This window comes from Schistocerca cancellata, chromosome 5, assembly GCF_023864275.1.
Source record: "Schistocerca cancellata isolate TAMUIC-IGC-003103 chromosome 5, iqSchCanc2.1, whole genome shotgun sequence".
Classification (NCBI taxonomy): domain Eukaryota; kingdom Metazoa; phylum Arthropoda; class Insecta; order Orthoptera; family Acrididae; genus Schistocerca; species Schistocerca cancellata.
The window spans coordinates 341726118-341746694 of NC_064630.1; the positions used below are offsets into that span (position 1 = coordinate 341726118).

Sequence of the window (20577 nt, forward strand, 5' to 3'; positions counted from 1 at the left end):
ACCCAAAGAGTGAAAATTTAAATTAATTCAGAAAACAAAAGAAGCATCTGACACACACTACACAGAAGAGCCAAAGAAGTTAGTACACCTGCCTAATATCATGTAGGTTCCCCCGCAAGCACTCAGAAGTACCGCAACATGGCGTGGCATGAACTCGACTAATGTCTCAAATAGTGCTGGAGGGAACTGACACCGTGAATACTGCAGGGCTGTCCATAAATCCGTAAGTGTACGATGGGGTTGGCGGCGGCGGGGGGGGGGAGGGGGCGGCAAGGTGGACTGGGGGGGGGGGTGGAAGGATGAATCTCATTTGAAGAGCATGTTGCAAGGCTTTCCAGATATGCTCAACAATGTTCATGTCTGGAGAGTTTGGTGATTAGTGGAAGTATTTAAAATCAGAAAATCAGAAGGGTGTTCCCGGAGTCACTCCGTAGCAATTCTGGACATATGGGGAGTCGCACTGTCCATCTGGAACTGCACAAGTCCTTCAGAATGCACACTGGACGTGAATGGATGCAGGTGATCAGACAGGATGCTTACGAACGTGTCACCTGTCAGAGTCGTATCTAGACGTATCAGGGGTCCCATATCAATCCAACTACACTCACCCCACACTATTACAGAACCTCCACCAGCTTGAACAGTCCCCTGCTGATACGCGGGGATCATGGATTCATGAGGTTGTCTCCATGCCAGTACACGTCCATCCTATCGATATAATTTGAAACGAGACTCGCCCGACCACGCAACACGATTTCAGTCTTCAACAATCCAATGTCGGGGTTGATAGGGCCAGGCGAGGCGTACAGCTTTGTGTCGTGCAGTTATCAAGGCTACATGAGTGGGCCTTTGGCTCCGAAAGCCCATATCGATGATGTTTCGTTGAAATTTGTACTAATTTGCGGAAGGGTTGCACTTCTGTCACTTTTAACGATTCTCTTTAGTCGTCGTTGGTTCCGGTCTTTTTTCGGGCGCAGCTATGTCGGAGATTTTATGTTTTACGGGATTCATGGTACACTCGTGAAATGGTCGTACGGGAAAATCCCCACTTCGTTGCTACCTCGGAGATGCTGTGTTCCATCGCTCTTGCGCCGATTGTAACACCACGTTCACACTCACATCTTGACAACCTGCCACTGTAGCAGCAGTAACCGATCTAACAACTACGCCAGAGACTTGCAGTCTTTTATATGGGTTGCCGACCGCAGCGCTGTATTCTAGCTGTTTACATATCTCTTAATACACATTTCTATATCAGTTTCTTTGGCACTTCATTGTAGCTGTGTAAAATGTGCGGTTAATTTCCCACAAATTTTGTGTGACTGACGCTCTTGGAGGGAGCTAGGTCAGTATTTGATGTGCATTCTATGGAAGTGCGGCTAGGGAAGTGCGTGGATGTTGGCTGTGGCCACAGCGACGGGAAGTTCGCCGCTCCCACGAGCGTTTATCTGGTATGTCGCGAGGCCTCGATACCGCGTCACTGAGATAACGCTCTCAGTTCTCGGCCAGATTCCTCGGGAAACGGACGGCCCGTCACGTCACATCACAACGTACCATATGTTCGCAGTAAGCAATACTTGTATTTAAACATTGTTTTCCTTAGAACTGCAATCCTTGTGTTCTTTGTAGTCATTGGAAGCAGCTACTCAGCTCCGGCCAGTGTTCAGCCATTTGTTGGTAGACTTATACTACTTGCGATGTTTTATATATTTGTGAGGACGTAGTTTTTATTTGCGTTACAACGTAAGGATGGCTCTCAACTGTTTACTACTGTTTCCCACATACGTATTTGTGTTGTAGACAGTTTTTATTTGTCCAAGAACATAACCTTATTTTCAAAACACATGGGAAGGCGTTTGTTGTAACCCCTAACTTACGATAAAACGCTCAGTACACTCACACGGTAAAATAAACTATCTTGCCTGTTATTCTCACTTACGGCTAGGTGTTTAAAGGACAATGGCGTTAACTTCTAAATGAATTCGAAGGACATGAAATTTACGCTCTGCACATGTTGTGTATACGCGCTTGACATCACGTACAGAATTCCGATGGAGAGAGAATTTCTTAACCATTACTCGTCACGTCACGTTCCGGCAGCTGACAAGACAGCACAGTACTGCCGAAGTACAAATTTTGAAACTGCGACTTCACTTGACGTACGCCAGATTTCAACAACAAGCCGTATTATCTGTCGATATATCAGCTAGAACATAGCATACTCTTCTCCGAGCCAAATCGATCTCCCCTACTGACGCAACAAGATAGTGGTGTGGAGAAACAGAACGATTTCATTAAATACGGTGTCACAAATCGCTGAAACGGACCGTACAGTAGGGAGCGGACCGCCATTCAGCACCACTTGTTTCGTAACACAACTACGTAGTGATGGTTCCAAAGAAGCCCACGTCAGCGGAAGTGTGAGGTTAGCGCACGCGGGAATCACGACCTTGATAGCTGATTTCTGAATAACCGCCAGTTAGTCGACAGAAGAAGCAATCTACTAGAAACAAAATCGACAAACCGAGTCTTCGTTATCGGGAATATAGTGACTGTTAACAATTAACGTGCAGTTAAGCCACCATAGGTCATTTATTACTTTATCTATTACTAGTTTCACTAATCAGTCGCGAGCGTCTTTAGACGTTCATTGCCCTGATGGCAATATGTTAGCTGATATACAACATAACGCAGGCGACTCACGACGTTTTGAGTAGAGGATTGCGCCGTATGGTGCTTTAAACAATCAACGAGTTGTATTCGGGGCAATTAAAGACTGAAGATACTCGCAGCCTATGACCGAAACTAGTAATAGAACATATAATAAGCAACATTTGGCCGCTTCTCTGTCGATTAAGAAACAAAATTTTTTATAATATCGTAGTTTGAACTAACAAGTTCCACAACGTTTCACTTCTGTATTTGGCTAAAAAAGATCTTTAAAACCCGACAATGCAGGACCGAAGAAAGCTCAATATAAACATTTGTAGAATAGCGTGTATTTGGACTAGCATGTGACTATGAACAAATACCATCTTGAAAAATTACAGATCTTGGAAAATTTCTAGTAACGCAGAAAATATGGTTATTAAAAATTTGTGCAATTCCTTAGGTACTGGTACTGTTCATTTTATTGATAAAAATATTACTATTCAGTAAGAGTCTTGTTACTTACACTGAACTCCCTGTGAAGAATGAATGAAATATTTGCTAGGAAACTAAGCAAATCAAAGTTCTAGACCCTTTTTTCTGAAGATACATCGTAACTGATGAAATTTCCTCGGGCTACAAGCCAAGTCGTGGTGTCGTGTTTTGGCAACGGCGTGTATGAACTTGTAATCTTGAAGATGACGTATAGGAAATTTATCTAAACGTTGCGACAACACGATGATACGGCTCAACTTATAACACGCGAATATTTCATTATTAAATTTTCCGAGAAAACCGTGATTCCCATACTTTGTAACTACTACTTATTACGATTAAAAGATATCGAAAAGACATCGACGGCCATTTTGGAGATAGCTGAGTTAGTTCCAACAGAAATGATACGTTTTCTTGAATCTCGAAAGTCCTCTCACGTCCATTCTAACGTATACGTACACGTCACTGTCGTCTTTTGTCAGGCTAGTAATTTGTTAATAATTTTATAGCGTATTGCACTGTTTTATTCTCTTGTTTATATTAGTTTTGTGTATTTTACTGATTTCTTCATCAGTTCATAAACGAAGTACTGCAAAAAAAATGATTATTTATTTCTTCGGTTGGAAAGCAGCATCTAGTAGCACGTTCAGTGTTTCTTATCTCACTATTCGCTAGATACAATGCCCACTAAATTTCAAGGTAGATTCTAAAACAGTGTAGCGTTTCAAGATATGATACGAAATACTACAGTGAAATAAACTCACAAACAATACGACAGGGCAAAATTTCTTCTTTTGTGGTTCACCATCTACGGAAAGCAGAACAGAACAACACCCAGGGAGAGCCAGCAGACAGATAAAATAACGGTACAGAATCGGTCTGTGAAATATACACTGAGGAAATTCGGGACATAACAGTGAAAAGGTACTGTAAATGGATATTCAAAAAAGTGCAAATGAATACAAATGCCGGAGTAGAACACATCACTGACAACATCTGCATTGTTAACTCTTCGTTTAAAAGTGAGGTTTATCCGCAGCCTCCAGGTTACACCGTACACCGAATTCCAGTGTAATCTGACACTGTTGTGGCTTTCTCTCAGTTTTTGAGAGAGTGCTACTGCGCAGTTGTGTGTATATGACATTATCGGTAATTCACGAATTTTTGGATCAACGCTCCTAACTGCCAGAATTCTCAGCACTATTTTGTATAGTCGGTTAGTTGCCATAAGCCTAGCACGTCTGCTTCAAGACTTCAGTGAAATCATGTACAATACGAATTCTGGTCTTGATATGTGTTCTCTCATTCTGCCACATTTTTAATGTTTTTAAAAGTGGAGTGGTGTTAAAAACATTCAGCGGCACCACACACGTATGAACCTAACATTGTGACCACCTGCTTAATAGGGTGTTGGTTCATTACTGCAACACAATGCAGCTCCAATTGTGAGTGGCATGCATTCGACAAGTCGTTGATAGGTTTCCGGTGGTAAGTGCCACCAGATGTAAGCGCACAAGCACGCAATCTTCATAAACTATGGGCCGGTGGTATGTGGCAGAGGAGCTGACACCCGATAGCGTCCGGGATATTTTCCAAAACAAAAATTTGAGTTCACTATCACGCTCCTCAAAACACTGCAGCACTATTCTCACCTTATTATATAGGGAGTTATCGTGCTGGAAGATGCCATCGCCATTGGGGAAGACATCAAGCATGAAGGCATGCAAATCGTCTGCAATTACATTCACAGCTGTCAATGTGTTTTTGATTGTTAATGAATGTTGTAAGAGGTCCATGACTAAGGATTTTATTGTCAGCGCACTCGAGCAGATGTAATTTCGATGGATTGCTCACGCGCTGCCTGCGGTATGTAAGCGAGAATCTCAGACCAGAGAGCAGTGTTGTACGCAGTAGGAACTGAGTGGCAGTAGGAGTAAGTGGTAGCTAGGAGTCTCATGTATCGAGTTGGTTGGGCCGGTCGTGGGGAGCGAGGGCGATGCCTGAGCGTTGTAGTATAAGGTAAAAGCAGCCTCGCGCATATGTAATATTGTTATATCAAGTCCCATGTAAATACTTTTAAAAAATCTCTTAATAATAATCTTTCTTATAAAAATTAACTTTTGACAATCAATCAAGTTAATTAATTTTTGACAATCATTCATCTGAATGATTGTCAAAAGTTAATTTTTATAAGAAAGATTATTATTAAGAGATTTTTTTAAAAACATTCACATGGGACTTAATATAACAATAGTACACATGCGCCGCCTACGCTGCTTTATAGAGTGGTCATGCCTCAGACTTCCAAGTTCTCTGATGAGGTATGAAAGTCCAACAACTTTTCTACTGGAATTAGATGTTCACTCTGTAGCACAGTGTGCGCTGTTATGAAACTTCCTGGCAGTTTAAAACTGTGTGCCGGACCGGGAATCGGACTCGGGACCTTTGCCTTTCACGGGCAAGTGCTCTACCGACTGAACTACCCAAGCACGAGTCACGACCTGTCCTCACACCTTCAGTTCTGCCAGTACCTCGTCTCCTACCTTCCAAACCTCACAGAAGCTTTTCTGCGATTCTTGCAGAAGTAGCACTCCTGGAAGAAAGGATATTGCGGAGACATGGCTTAACAACAGCTTGGGGGGGGGGGGGGGGTCCAGAATAAGAGCACTTGCCTGCGAAAGGCAAAGATCTCGAGTTCGAGTCTCGGTGCGGGACATAGTTTTAATCTGCCAGGAAGTTTCTGCTTTTCTACTACTCTTGGTTACACCGTCCTTAAGCCATTCTCCATGGATACCCATGATAGTATCACACGAACAGCAGATCAGCTTCGCCATCTGTGGGGTACTCTTCTGGGTCATCACAGTCAGTACTTTGTCAAAATCAAGCACTTCAGAGTATGTGAATCGATCCCCATATGTTTCTGCAGATCATATGCCCATTATCACACTAAGTATCATTCTGTCTCTCTGTGGGCAGTTGTCATAATGCTTTATCACACTAGTGTATACGACTGAAAATACATAAGTACCTGTGGAGTTGTTACGACCAATAACTTTGTGTAGAGATATAATTTACACATGTAACTTCCAATTCAAAAGATACACTTTTTCTGAATATTACTGTGAAAGAGAAATATGAGAAGATTTATTGGATACCTTTTAGATTTATAAGCATCTGTACATGTGAAATTTACCATAATTCTACTACGGACTTCACTAAAATTTTCATCTCTATCTGCAATAATGCAAGTACTTGTTTCATGATTTATTTGACTTCATTTTATAATAGCAAATATTAAAAGATCTGATATAGAGACAAACATTTTATAAGCCCCTGTCATATAGGCTGCCCAGCATGACAGATACATTATGTGGGAACTGCTGCAACCATGTACTATATTAGCAATGCAGCCTACATGTCAGGGGCAAGAAACAGTTATCCAGCGCTTTAGGTGTAGGCTGCCCACCAATACAGGTGTTTTGTGCTGTTGCAGTAGTATTGGCCTACTTCATTGACCTGTTTTGCATCACAGCCAGTACATTATGGGGAAAAAAATGTTTTCAAGCCCTTGACGCATAGGCGGTGCTGCACAAGAGGCATTTTGTGGGAGTATTACCAGCACATATTATCGACTTCTTTCGTAGGCACTACATGGGCAGGTGGGAATGCCTGAAGGGAAGTTGAGATGGAGAGATGAGGAGATGGAGAGATAGAGGCAGGGGACAGGATAGGAAGAGAGTGGCCAAGAGGGATACACAGAGGGAGGGTGGGATGAGGTGGACAGAGAGAGAGAGAGAGGGAGAGGGGTGGAGGAGATAGACAGAGAGAGGGGAGGTCAGAGGGAGGGGGAAAGAAGATATAGACTGAAAGAGGAGAGGGATGATGTGTGATTGGGGAAGGAGGAGAAGTGCAGATAGGGAGATAAAGAGGTGATGGGCAGAGAGGAGGAAGGAGATGGACTAAGACATGTATTATAATTTGTGACATATTTCTACACACACAATGTTTTGTGGAGAAGTCTTTATTAAAAGAAAATTTCTTCCAGTATTTCTCTTAGTTCGATTTATGGTTGTCTCCATATAGAGCCAGTGTAAGGTACCCAATATGAAACAAATTCGTGACATGGGATGTGGATCACCATGTCCAAAATATTGTACAGAGAAAAGAGGTAAAGAAGTCTCTTGGCAAGGAGAGGGTTTTTGACAGATGACATATGCAAGCTTCACATTTTTTCACTGCTATCACTACCTGCTATCACTACTACCGAAATTAATCAATAATTAGTCATGTGCCCATTGTCTAATTTTGTGGGTAACTCTTGAGTCACTTATTAATTGTTTTAAGGCCTACTGCGGATAGTTGCGGCGTCTTTTTCTCTTTTCCGGACTGGTTGTGAGGAATCATCTGTCTGCAAGTGATTTTTTTCCCCTTGAAGGAGCACAGTTTTGAAGGAGGCAACAAAGAACAGGAGCTGAGACGTACTACTATTTTAGATTATTATCAAGAAAGCAAGTCCAATTTACTGTCTCCATCTGAAGGATGAATCACAAGGCAGACAAGAGCGTCACACATAACTTCACTAAAAGTGTCTGTCCTTTATAAGTTACGAAGTAGTTATGACAATGATGTTGGAAATGTTATGGTACACCTCGTAATATGACACCTCATAATATCGTGTTGGTCCTTCTTTTGCCTGGAGTACTGTAGCAGTTCGACGTGGCACAACCAAGTCATTGGAACTCCCATGCAGAAATATTGATCTATACTACCTCTAGAGCCATCCATAATTGCTGAAGTGTAGCCAGTGCAGGATGTTTTGCACGAACTGACCTCTAGATTATGTCCCATAAATGTTCCTTGGGAGTCACGTGGGGCGATCTGGGTGGCCAAATGATACGCTCAAATTGTCCAGAATGCTCTTTACATCTATCGCGAACAGCTGCAGCTCGGTGACATGACATTGTTGTCTGAGAGCATGAAGTTCATGAACGGCTGCAGATGGCCTGTAGGTAGCCAAACATACCAACACAAGTGAATGACAAGTTCAGGTTGACCGGGTAACCCAGTCTATTGCATGGAAACACGGCCCAGACCATTATGAAGTCACCACCAGCTAGCACAGTGCCTTGTTGACAACTTGGGCCTATCGGTTCTTGGGGTCTGCACCACACTCTAACCCTACCATCAGGTCTTACCTAATGAATCGGGACTCATCTAACCAAGCCATGGTCCCCAGTCATCTAGGGTCCAAACGATTAGGCCGCAAGCCTAGGAGAGGAGATGCAGGCGATGTCATGCTGTTAGCAAAGGCACTCGTGTTGGTCGTCTGCTTCCACAGCGCAATAATACTATATTCTGACGCACTGTCCTAACGGATACGTTCGTCGTGCGTCCCACACTGATTTCTGAGATTATTTCACGCAGTACTCCCTGTGTGTTAGCACTGACAACTCTAAGCAAACGCCACTGCTCTCGGTCGTTAACTGAAGGTCGTCAGGCATTGGGTTGTTCATGACGAGAGGTAATGCCTGTAATTTGGTATTCTCGGCACACTCTTCAGACTGTGGATCTCGGAGAACTGAATTCCCTAACGGTTTCCGAAATGGAAAAGCCCACGCGTCTAACTCCAGCTACCATTCCCCATTCAAAGTCTATTAATTCCCGTAATCACCCGAGTATAAACAATGGCTCTGCCAATGCATTACCCTTTTATACCTTGTGTACGCGATGCAATCGCCATCTGTACATGTGCATATTGCTATACGATGATTTGTCACCTTGAGAGGAGGCATGAGCCCCCTCTCATATTTCTATCTTACGATTTTCCTCTCTAATTGCATGCGGTGAAAAGTTGCTATTCCTTCACACGTGGACTTCCCACACAGCGTCTCTCGTCACCCGGGTGGTCCGGTGACAGGCGGGCTCTTCTGATCTTGAAAGGGTAAACCGACGGGTGTGAGGGAGTCGAGTGAATGCTTTCCAGATGCCGACATTGTAGAATAGCGGCGGAGACACGCTTGCAGGGGCCTGAAGTAGCGGCTGGGCTAGAGGTTCCGTTACTTTGCAGAAACTTAGCGAAAACACCTTCTGGCGGGCTGCCAGCGAGGCGTGGGAATGACTTGTGTACCCAGGCAGTTTTGGCGGGCAAATTCCCGCGCTTTCTGCAAAATCGTAACTGTGATTGGCTTGCTCAGGGCATAGCTCCGTGACGTAGCAAAATCGGCGCAGAAATTGGCACCAAGAAGCTCCATTGATGGAATGGTAGTGCTATGGCAATAGAGTGGAATTTTCCGCCGGTTTTCGAGTTGCTGATTGGAACAGTTAACCACGGCCACTGTCGTGGGGGCGGGAATGTTCTGTGTTCAGTTTGTACGGGTGCTCTTGTGGGGAGTCGGCTCTCGCCTTTCGGTCGGAGTAGGTTACAAGACTGAGCTCTCGCTGCTCTGGTCAGCCTGCCTTCCGTTGGCTGTGTAATATACTTTTATTTAATTGTAACTGTTTGACGAAGTTGCTGAAGTTTCGACTTCAACGTAACTTTCCGAGTACAGTTGGCAATTGAGCGTTCTGCGTACAAGAGGCCTATGTTGTCTGTCTTGAGCAGTTTTGGCTAAAATTGACTGTATCGGAGTTACTGGGTGACTTCGCTTGTTAAAATCAATCACTGTACCGTCAGTGATTGTGTGGCGAGCCTTCTTCGTCTCCCTCAGAGGCGCATTTGTATTGCTAGGAAGTCTTTAGTCTGAAACAACCAGGCCAGGATAATTTGTTTCGGGCTATATTCGCGACATTATCATCACCACGACGGGACGTCGAAGCAACCAGCCATCGCCTCCAGTATGCCAGATCGTGTCCGTGCAGTTAAAAAGACAGCTTGGTAATGTACGTCCGCAGCACCAGCAAAGCAGGCAATTTTGCTAGGTGATAATCCGAGCTCAGCAGAGCGCACCTGTTTGTCTTTTCTAACTTTGATCTGTCTTGGGTGTTTATTGTCAGAGTTCTCACTAATGTAGCAGCAATTAATGCTGGGTTGGCTGTGTGTCTCTCTTAAGACTTGAGTTGCAAGGCATTGGCTCCACATACCACTTCATCATAAATGTCACAATCTAGTTTAGGGACAACTTCACCTTCACAGCAATTATTTGAGTCTCCAACTTGAGCCAATTTGATGTATTGTAAATGTTTCATGTGTTTTTGTTTATTATTTTGAGTTATAATAAATCATATTGTTATTTTGGACAGAAATTTCATTCTGTTAATCGGTAGAGCAACCCTATCATTTCTCACTACGTTAATGAAACTTTCCTTTATTTAACTTATTTACCAAATTAAATTATTGCAGGTGCCAAAAACTTATCTACTCCACTTGCAGGGTCGATTACAGCCAGTTCGCGTTTCGTTTTAATCCATGTGCAACAGCAAAAGTCGGAGTTAGAAAAGGGGGGGGGGCTTAGAGCATCATTTACATATGTAGATTCTAGAAGAATTTAGTGTTAAATACACTACTAGCCCCGGCACCTCATAACCTCAGTGGGTTTCGGTTTCGGATTAGTGATAGTATCAAAGGTCAGACACGGTCAGGCCAGTAAGATTCTGGTTTTCGTGGTTTCTCTAAAACTCCTCCGATTAACGAGGACGACAGCTTCAAACAGATCCAGATCGCGTCTCTTTCCATTTTTAGCGTAATTTAGCTACTTGTCTGTCTCCCATGATTCTGATGTCTAAAGGAGGTTTAGTTATAACTGCTACCTATTTTGACTCCTTGACGCACTGAAAATGTTTGAGAATGACTCTACAAGAAAGACTCTGGAAGTGATGTTCAGAAACTGGATGACAGCACATCTAGCCATCGAAATATTTCTGAAGCAACGTTTTGCACAAGAGGGATTCCAAGCGCTGACACGCTAGTACTCTTCCTATGGACGGATAGTATTTGACAATTGCTCATACGAATGAACTAATGATGCAAACTTAATTCATCTGTAGGCAGCTCTCCTGTCAAACAAGCCTTTACTTGAAAGAAACTCGAAACGAGTTGTCCTTTTAAAGAGACTCTTCAGTATAAAACTGAAACTATCCTAGCGATTGTGAAACGATCACAGATCGTCCGCAGTATAAATCGACGGCAAATGTCTGCCACCTTATAGCTTCATTAAACGGCGCGCTACAGTTGCATCATCCGCATTATTTCAGAATAAAAAAAAAAGTTTTGCTCGTTCCCCATTCGGGTCATTAACAAGTAGTTAATTTCGTCAGTTCGCCTTTCATTAGATGTTTTTGATAATTTGAGCTTTTACCGTTTCCCTACTTACACCTGTTCTAATGTAATCGCTGAGACTAACGGTGAGAAAATTGTGCGGTTTCAGCGCAGCATGATGGGCGAAAGTAAACTAATGCGCTGCCAGATACGGAAATTAATTACCATGGAGACGTCCTGTGATCTTATTTGGGAAACGCTTAAAGAAATAAGATGTTCTCCTCGACTTGAGGCAGTGAGAAAATTTTGAAACATGGACTGGGAAATAGACAGTTGCTTCCAACTAATATCATTCAAGTAAGGCTGATAAGAAAGATAAGAGAGAGTAGAAGGCCTGTTAAGGCTCTCGAACTGTGCTTTCTCTTCGGCAGTTCCTGAATGGATCGGGAAATAGCGAGATTCATACTAATAATTAACTTCACGCAGTCTCTGAATAGTCTCCAATATGCCTTTTGACTCCGCACTTCCCAATACTGTGAAACTACGGAGCACATAACATATGAACGCCGTGTATTCATTAGTAACTACGAAATTGGATGCAAAAGCAAATGTCCTTCCCGCTTCATTTATCTGTCGTCAGTATGTTATGGTTGAGAGGCTACAACTTCAATTAAACAACTGTATTCAGGTTATGTGATGTGCAGCAGTCTTGTTGTTACCTGTTTGCACACGCCATTTCGTATTCGCTACAAAAGCTAATCATTATTTACTTGAATTCATTGAAGTATCCGACTATAGATTTTGTGATCTGTAATGGGCACTTTCCCAAATCGTAATGTTGTGACCAATTTGATCGATGTTCTTGGAATATACTGATATACTGAAAACAGATCCTTATTATTTTCTCCAAGTAACAACGGTTTTTTAAATAGAGACAGACTAATTTAGATGTTAGCGGAACGTATTCCGCCACCAATGTTTCTGATACATTTACTGTTCATTTCACCTCAGAGATATCGTGACACTTAACTGCAACAACAATTATGTTTCACTCAAAATTTTTATCATTACTTTCCTGAACTTATGGAAGAACCCTTGAACGTTTTATGTAATGTGTGGGCACTTTTTCAAACTGCAGTTATTACGATTGCCTCAAGAGTTCTATTTTTGTGATTTGTAGTGATAAAGAAATATGGAAACTGAAAGCCTTTCTTTTCAGTTGATACATGAAGTATGACAGTTGTTGTTGTTGTGGTCTTCAGTCCTGAGACTGGTTTGATGCAGCTCTCCGTGCTAATCAATCCTGTGCAAGCTTCTTCATCTCCCAGTACCTACTGCAACCTACATCCTTCTGAATCTGCTTAGTGTATTCATCTCTTGGTCTCCGTCTACGATTTTTACCCTCCACGCTGCCCTCCAATACAAAACTGGTGATCCCTTGATGCCTCAGAACATGTCCTACCCACCGATCCCTTCTTCTGGTCAAGTTGTGCCACAAACTTCTCTTTTCCCCAATCCTATTCAATACTTCCTCATTAGTTATGTCATCTACCCATCTAATCTTCAGCATTCTTCTGTAGCACCACATTTCGAAAGCTTCTATTCTCTTCTTGTCCAAACTATGTATCGTCCATGTTTCACTTCCATACGTGGCTACACTCCATACAAATACTTTCAGAAATGACTTCCTGACACTTAAATCTATACTCAATGTTAACAAATTTCTCTTCTTCAGAAACGCTTTCCTTGCCATTGCCAGTCTGCATTTTATATCCTCTCTACTTCGACCATCATCAGTTAGTTTGCTCCCCAAATAGCAAAGCTCCTTTACTACTTTAAGTGTCTCATTTCCTAATCTAATTCTCTCGGCATTACCAGACTTAATTCGACTACATTCCATTATCCTCGTTTTGCTTTTGTTGATGTTCATCTTATATCCTCCTTTCAAGACACTGTCCTTTCCATTCAACTGCTCTTCCAAGTCCTTTGCTGTCTCTGACAGAATTACAATGTCATCGGCGAACCTCCAAGCTTTTATTTCTTCTCCATGTATTTTAATACCTACTCCGAATTTTTCTTTTGTTTCCATTACTGCTTGCTCAATATACTCCCTGTATTTTACCCCTGCCACCTTTAGAATTTGAAAGAGAGTATTCCAGCCAACATTGTCAAAAGCTTTCTCTAAGTCTACAAATGCTAGAAACGAAGGTTTGCCTTTCCTTAATCTTTCTTCTAAGATAAGTCGTAAGGTCAGTATTGCCTCACGTGTTCCAGTGTTTCTACAGAATCCAAACTGATCTTCCCCGAGGTCGGCTTCAACTAGTTTTTCCATTCGTCTGTAAAGATTCGTGTTAGTATTTTGCTGCTGTGGCTTATTAAACTGATTGTTCGGTAATTTTCACATCTGTCAACATCTGCTTTCTTTGGGATTGGAATTATTATATTCTTCTTGAAGTCTGAGGGTATTTCGCCTGTTTAATACATCTTGCTCACCAGATGGTAGAGTTTTGTCAGGACTGGCTCTCCCAAGGCCGTCAGTAGTTCTAATGGAATGTTGTCTACTCCGGGGGCCTTCTTTCGACTCAGGTCTTTCAGTGCTCTGTCAAACTCTTCACGCAGTATCGCATCTCCCATTTCATCTTCATCTACATCCTCTTCCATTTCCATAATATTGTCCTCAAGTACATCGCCCTTGTATAGACCCTCTATATACTCCTTCCACCTTTCTGCTTTCCCTTCTTTGCTTAGAACTGGGTTTCCATCTGAGCTCTTGATGTTCATACAAGTGTTTCTCTTATCTCCAAAGGTCTCTTTAATTTTCCTGTAGGCAGTATCTATCTTACCCCTAGTGAGATAAGCCTCTACATCCTTACATTTGTGCTCTAGCCATCCCTGCTTAGCCATTTTGCACTTCCTGTCGATCTCATTTTTGAGACATTTGTATTCCTTTTTGCCTGCTTCATTTACTGCATTTTTATATTTTCTCCTTTCATCAATTAAATTCAATATTTCTTCTGTTACCCAAGGATTTCTACTAGCCCTCGTCTTTTTACCTACTTGATCGTCTGCTGCCTTCACTACTTCATCCCTCAAAACTACCCATTCTTCTTCTACTGTATTTCTTACCCACATTCCTGTCAATTGTTCCCTTATGCTCTCCCGGAAACTCCGTACAACCTCTGGTTCTTTCAGTTTATCCAGGTCCCATCTCCTAAAATTCCCACCTTTTTGCAGTTTCTTCAGTTTTAATCTACAGGTCATAACCAATAGATTGTGGTCAGAGCCTACATCTGCCCCTGGAAGTGTCTTACAATTTAAAACCTGGGTCCTAAATCTCTGTCTTACCATTATATAATCTATATGATACCTTTTAGTTACTGAACTGTATTAAATAAGTAACTTAGCTACAAACTACGGCTTGCACACCCTTAATTCAACCTGTAAATGTCACTACAGATATTTGGATTTAGGTTATGACATGTTCGATATGACTGCCATCATTGGCTATGAACTGGCGGAGACGAATATCGAGATTCTGCATGACCCACTGAAGTGTCGGAACATGACTGCTGTCGATGACCTCCTGAATGGCTATTTTCAGCTCAGCGATGATTTTAGGGGTACTGCTGTGCACCTTGTTTTTAATATAGTACCACGAAAAGAAGTTGCATGTGTTCAGATCCGGAGAATTTGGTTGCCAATCGAGGCCATGCCATTGGCCTCTGGGTACCCCAGAGCCAGAATGCGTTCCCCAAAGTGCTTCTCCAGGGCGTCAAAAACACTCCTGATTCGACTGGGTCGAGCTCTGTCTTGGATAAATGCGGTTTCTCAGTCCCCCAAATGCGCCCATTTTGCTTATTGATGAACCCACCAAAATGAAAGTGGGCTTCGTCGCTAAACGAAACCATATTTCTATCAAAGTCCTGCTCGTTATTTCTGTGGACAATAGTGTTGGCGAAACACAGCCGCAGTTCCAGGGTCCTGGGGCTTAATGACTGATGGGTCTGAATTTTGTATGGGAAGAGGAGGAAGTCTTCAACAACAATTTGTCGCAGTCTCCCAGTTGATTTCCACCTGTTGTGCAGCTCGTCTGACCAATTTCCTGGGGCTGTTTTGAAACACAGTGCGTGTCTTCTCGATGTTTTCGGGCATTTTCACTCTTCCTGGACGGCCGACATTGCCGTCATCACGAACACTACCCGTTCTCTCAAATTTGCGATTCAAATTCTTGATTGTTACCACACTTGGACCGGTTGTCTTCGGTTTGAACTCGGTCACAAACTTCCTTTGAAACGCATTTGGGCTGTTATTGCTCGCATCATAGGCCTTCAGTAGCGCTATACTCTCAGGCACGCTGTAACGTGACATTTTCACGTACAAATGGCCGACAACAGCAAGGCGCTTGCGCATACCAATTCCCGTCATGGCCTGCGACCAACCGTGCCGTTTGAACGTCCTAAGGCTACCTTTTAGGAGTTATGACGACTTTGTTTTATATAATTCAATAATTGTCACCCTGTATCTGGAAACATATGCAATGGTTACACATTACATTGCACGCACATTTAACAATAACGTGAGTATGAAACTTGCTAGTCATTGACACCTGCGAGATAGGAATATATGTTAAGTCTTATCTTATGAACCTAAAGAATCTGATATCTACAAGCATTATCTTCTCTCACTGTCAGCAAGAATACCTGCTTTGTAATTTGTAGACTACCATTGTACTCACATTTATCGTATGTACGAATAATAATAATAGACCTCTGATGCAAGTAATATTGCTATTAACTTGTGAGAAACAACAAGTTCTTGTATTTGAAAGGCTATTAGCACCTACACCTATATAGATATTCCGCAAGCCACCATAAGTTGTATGGCGGAAGGCACCATTTCCCCCCACTAGTAGTTCCCTTTCATGTTCCACCCGCAAACGTAACGAGGGAAAACGACTGTTCATACATTTCCGTACGCGCCCTAATTTCTTCGTGATGCTTACTTACGTTGGCAGCAGGTGAATCGTTCTGCACTTGGCGGTTCTACAAATTTTCTCACTAGCGTTTCGCGAAAAGAATGTCGTCTTCCCTCCATGGATTCCAATCTTCATAATAAAACATAAAACTACAACAAATTTTCTAGTGTTATATCACCGTTACACGACATAAAAACGACTAATTTTCAAATTAAATATGCTTCTTTTCGTCAATGGCAAAACCTGGGGTTTGTGTTACTGAAGACAGTAAGTTCCGAAAACGCGTTAATGGAGAAAGGTATAGGTAAACTTAAAGTTTATGTTGAGATTTCCAGTGAGCCAGAAATATTCAGCTCCATAATGTGGGCTGCGGGGACGGAGGTCTGAGTTACCGTTCTCAAATGTATTCCTCAGGAAAGAAGACTGACGTCCTGTCAGTGACGAATTTCAGGCGGTGCAACACTGTCAGGAAGATTGATTGAGTTTTCTGCCTTGTTAAGGAATTTGGAAACTGGCTGTCACATTACTCAACTGCCGAAAAAGTAACTCGAAAGGTATGATTTACTGGCAGTTGGTAGAACGCTTTTCTTTCTAAATTAACCCAATGATATGAGTTTCTATATCTAATATGTCACCTAAGTAACGATGTTTGAGCGCCGAAAAAGCGTTTTAGGTAAAGAAATAGTTGTGGGTTTCAGTGTTTTCCTGGGACTTTTGTGAATGGTACGTCAGTGTAGGAACACTACAGTGTGGATAATTAAAGACAGCTAGGGGGCAAGATATGGCGTTAAGAGATAGACTTTTTTACTCGGATAGCACTAATTCTTGATAATCTTTATACTTTCAGTGATACTTTCAGCGAAAGGAGGTCATATCCTGCCACACACAGTCTCGTCAGTAAGTTTCAGTCTCTCGCTTCCTTCATTGTCAAATGATGGGAACTGAATGCTATTTCACCTCTACCATTTCAGCCAACTTGCTCTATGTCGTTTCGGCAGCGAATTTTAGAAATATGTATCAATATCTTCGTAACGATAATGGGCTGTCCACAACTCAAAGAGAAATCAGGCACGGAAAATACGCATCAAAAAGCTAGAGGATGTCCTGAAATCGCTGAAAGGGAAAGGAAGAAAGACAAGGGGCGAATGAAACCACCCTGTACCTCTTCGTTACGCCAATGGTTCTGTGTTGTCTGCCCTTAGTGTAACAACAACTAGACGAAATTAATAGAGAAATTTTGAAATTATGAGTGAAAATAAGTTACAACACTAAAACAAGATGTAATGAGTACTTCGAGATCAACTGCACAAATTTATAATGATAACGGCAGCTGAATTCTCCGTAGTTGCTGAAAAATATATGATAATCGAACAAAAAAAGAATTTATTTTCGCTTGCAGATACGTTAAGTTAAGAATGGATAATGAAGTTACAGTACGAGCTGACGGTCTTTTGTATTTAGAGCATTTGAAGACAACCTATAAGTAAAAGCAATAAACAGAAGAATAGAAAACAGCGTACTGCAACACTTACCCCACTTCTTATTACAGTCGCTTAAGAGTTGCGAGAGAAACGGTATTATTAATCTCTCCCTGTCAGTTGGAAACCCTCTAACTTTGCCTCCGTGGTCTTTTGGTGTGATATATGTTGGAGGAAGCAAAAGTTTGATTCACTGTTCTAGGAATGTACGCTGTTCGAACTTAAGCTGTGAGCCCCACCGTGATTCGCAACATCTGTATTGCAGCGTTCACCAATGGAGTTGATGAGCATCTTCGTGGCGCTTTCGCACTAACTAAACGATCCTGTGATGAAACCTGCTGCCGAATTCTCAAGTGTAGGTAGAAAAAGGGTTTCGTAAGACGCCTCCTTCGTGAGAGGTCTACACCGCCCGAGAATTCTTTCCATGTATCTCGGTGTAGCACTACCTGTCCTACTATCAATTTCATGTGATGAGCCCACGTGAAAGTATTCCGTATGCATTTCCAAGATGTTTAATGAGAGTGTTTATTTCAGTTATTGTTCGACAGCTATGTAATCAAACAATAACGGATCATTTAATTTACCCTCTTGGTCAGTTTTTTAATGCTTCCTGTGACATAAAATTGGGGCCAGTCCTGAAGTGGGTGAGCTCATGGTGATAACTATCTCCGCAAGTAGTTAGAAGGGCACGATTAAACCATAGCAAGTCAACCCCACTCCCAAATTTGGCGGATAGTAAACGCTACTCATTATTGTTTGGGCGTCCGCCACCACTCACCTGCGAGTAAATGAAACCAGTCGTGCGCCCTTGCGTACATGTTTGTGTGTGTGTGTGTGTGTGTGTGTTTGTTCATATTTCTAGGTTCCGTCCTCTTCTCTTCTTTTGTTATAGCCTCTGTAGGGCTACTGGTATCTCCTTCATATTTTCCTCTTCTCGACCCCCAACATCGCGCTTTCCCTTTTTCCCTTCCACTCTTTTTATGAGCTCTTTCAAATGCTTTTCTCCTCTCTGTTACACTGGTGGCTCTCCATAGTTTAGCTGTATTGAGTACCTGCTTTTCAAGTATTCCTTTCCTTCCAGTTAAATCCCACCTCCGAACAACCCATCCTGAATTCAACAACTCGCCCAAGGAAATGGCACTAATAGAGGCTACCAAGACGATGCGTAGTGAAAACGTAAACAATCTTGAAAATGTAACAGCAGTAAGATTGTAAATAGACTCGAAAAAGTGGCAGCCAACGGTGCCACATATTTTAGTAGTCTGTAAATGTGGCAAACATTTCGGTTTTTCTTTTATATGTATGTGTAGTAGATGTTATAATGTAGATGTTATAATGTAATTAGATGTAATAAAGTAATGTGTTAAACACACCACTGCACTGAAGAATACGGTTTAAGAAATTTCCATTATCGCTGTGATAGCCTGTGTTATGAAAATTAATTCTGAAGTGTGTAACTTAGAACTTTCTAGATCCTATCTTAGCAAAAGGTTTACAGTTCTGACGTTATAACAATTACAGTAAATGCACTAACGAAAGTTTTATTGCTCTGACGTCCTAACTATAATTAAGGATATTTTGGACAAACACAGGACTTAACAGTGTCACATACAGACAGGAAGTAAAACTTAGCTTTTTCAATAAGATTATCAAATGTACAAAAATGTTCAAATGTGTGTCAAATCTCATGAGACTTAACTGTTAAGGCCATCAGTCCCTAAGCTTACACACTACTGATCCTAAATTATCCTAAGGACAAACACACACGCCCACGCCCCAGAGAGGACTCGAACCTCCGCCGGGACCAGCCGCACAGTCCATGACTGCAGCGCCTAAGATTATCCTTTACAATGATAACCATAACGGCTTTATTCACTTAAGATAAATTAAAGCTAATTTAAGAAATGTCAGGTTTTATAATGTTTCCTTAACAGCAGGATTGCCAAAGTAATGGTTGTATTAGGTTTATCTTTCAAGTTCAGTTTATTTGAGAGAGACTTCCACAAGAATTATTTTAAAATGGGCTTATTGGACGTCAAATGAGATTATATCACTTAGTACTTACGAGGCAATTAAAACTGTAAATGAGAGCACTCAGGATTTAAGGACTAACGTATAGCAAGAAGGCAGTAAGCACAACTGCATATACAGTAAGTTCTCGCTAAAAATGAGAATTGTAAGTTGCATAGAAATTGTACGCTTAAGCAATTAATAACAGTCTACTGCAAATTAAGGTCTAGACTCCAATAATATAAATGTAGAAAATTTCAAGATTACTAGTTAAAGTAATATAATACATTCACGCACTGAAGAACAAAAGAAGCAGGTACACCTGCCTAATATCGTGTAAGGGCCCCGCGAGCGTGCAGAAGTGAGGCAACTCGACGTGACGTGGACTCGAAAAATGTCTGAAGCAATGCTGAGAGAATTGACACAATAAATCCTGCAGGGCTCCATAAATCCATAAGAATACCACGGGTTGGAGATCTCTTCTGAAGAGCAAGCTGCAAGGCATCCCAGATATACTCAGTAATGTTCATCTCTCTGGAGTGTGGCGGCAAGCGAAAGTGTTTAAACTCAAAAGAGCGTTTCTGGAGCCACATTGCACCAAACCTAGGGGTGTGGTGAGTCCCATTGTCCTGCTGGAATACCCGAAGTCCTTGGCAATGCACAATGGACGTGAATGGATGCAGGTGATCAGACAGGATGCTTACGTACGTGTCACCTTTCATAGTCGTATCTAGACGTATCGGGGTTCCCATATCAATCCATCTGCACACTCCCCA

At 42.0% G+C, this 20577-nt stretch overlaps 1 protein-coding gene across 1 annotated transcript in view; it reads left to right on the forward strand.

The window, feature by feature from the left end:
* Positions 1-1490: 1490 nt before the first annotated feature.
* LOC126188531 (insulin-like growth factor-binding protein complex acid labile subunit) overlaps positions 1491-20577 on the forward strand; it is a 57412-nt gene continuing 38325 nt past the window's right edge. Inside the window, exon 1 of the mRNA XM_049930132.1 lies at positions 1491-1566. The gene's annotated coding sequence lies outside the window, so the exon portion shown is untranslated. The remainder of the gene's footprint in view (positions 1567-20577) is intronic.